This window comes from Arachis stenosperma, chromosome 7 (genome assembly GCF_014773155.1).
Source record: "Arachis stenosperma cultivar V10309 chromosome 7, arast.V10309.gnm1.PFL2, whole genome shotgun sequence".
NCBI lineage: Eukaryota > Viridiplantae > Streptophyta > Magnoliopsida > Fabales > Fabaceae > Arachis > Arachis stenosperma.
Genome location: NC_080383.1, coordinates 85,099,541 through 85,101,433, shown reverse-complemented (window position 1 = coordinate 85,101,433; position 1,893 = coordinate 85,099,541).

Genomic DNA, 1,893 nt, shown 5'->3' with positions numbered 1-1,893 from the left:
ATATTAATATTTTTAAGCGAACTTTCTTGTGTCTTGTATATATGCCAATCAAATAAATTGGCCAATATTCAAAAACAAATAATATTGTAGTAGACAAAATTAATAATTTAATTTAGTTTCGAAGTAAATATTTATGTATTCAAATATCAAATATAATACTCTACATAATTAATATTTTAGAAAATAAAAAAAATTATTACAAAGCAATTTAAAAAAAAAATAAGTTAACAAAATATTTATGGGACTTTTTTCATTCAACCCTTAATAAGTAAAGACATATCAAAATAAAAACATATCAATAAAAAAAATTGTTTTCTTTCTACATCAAATTGATAAGATAAAAAATTATTTTTTTTACATTAAATTAATAAAAAAAGAGACATAGTACTATTTTTATATGTAAAAAGTTTAGAATAAATTAAAAAGACAGAGAAATTATACTGAAAAGATAGATTAGATAAGTAAATTAAAGAGAAAAAATATAAGTGGATGTTATGTACGTGATAGCAGTAACTGCTGCAAAATTGTTCAAAATTTGCAACTAAAGGCAATGGAAGATGATTGAGGCAAAGGTATTGAAGAAAGGAGAAGAACGAACAGCAAGAAAAATACAGAAAAGTAGAAACCAAATTAACATAAAATTAAACAATAAAGCATGAAGATGGTGAGGAATGTGAAAATATTGAGATTCATTTTCGTCCATTTTTTGATTTATTAGCAATTTGCAGACAGTTTATATTTTTTTTGGAGATGTGTTATTATACTTATAAGAATAACAAAATGGTTTTTATTTTAGTGAAAAGTTATTGAATTTTTCAAAAAAAAATTTATAACTATTTTATCCTTATAATTTGCTTTATAAAATAGTTTGTTATAAGGTTAATATAGTTCAAAAAAAATTAGACACTAAAATTATAGTCAACCTTTTGTATTGACTTTATATATTGTTATAGATAATATTATTTTTTATTAATTATTAGATAGACATGTAATATTTAAATATAGTAAAATAAGAACCGTGTTATACATTTTGTATTGTTTCAACCTTAATGATTATTTTTTTTTCTCTTTATTCTTCTATTTCATAGACCACGTAAATTTTTATTTATTGTTTTTCCTCTCTCTCTATATATATATATATATTCTATTTTTTAAACAATTTTATTTTATTAGATTTTTTAATTTATTTTATTATATTTTTTTTATTTTGAAAAATTTAGGATCTAAAAATCTCTTGTATAAACGATTTCAATTATATAATCAATAAGTAGTTCAAGAGAATAGGTTTAAATTTTGATAATTTATTAACTCTAATTATTATATAAGAAGTTAAAAATATTCTAAACTTAAAAAACTTTTTACTAATAAAATTGAGTTTGTCTAAAATTGTAGAAAGAGCTCACATATAAGTCTTTTTGACTTACAAGTTTTACAAGTTGCTACACATACGGGCCTTTTAATGCGTTATTCAACCAGTTCCTGTTTTCAAAGCGCGCTACTCACCATGTATTATGAACGACTTTTCTTCTTCTTCCTCCATGAAAACGAGGTTCTTGCCAAATTTGTTCGATCTCCTTCGTGCATTCTCTCTTCGCCTTTTCATTCGTTGTTTTACCTGCGTTTATCATTGGTATTCTTGCTTTGTTTTTTTTCGATTTTCATGGTTTCTGAAATCAAGTTTTGAAATCGTTTTGAAGATAATGGAACTTCAAAAATATACCCAAACGATTATAGAAATTCACGCAAACGATTATAGAAATACACCCAAATGATTACAGAAATACACCCAAAAGATTACAAAAATACACCCAAAGGATTTAAGAAATACACCCAAAATTCGTTGAAGTACACCTTATGCATAATTCAGAACTTTTTCTCTTTCTCCTCCTCATT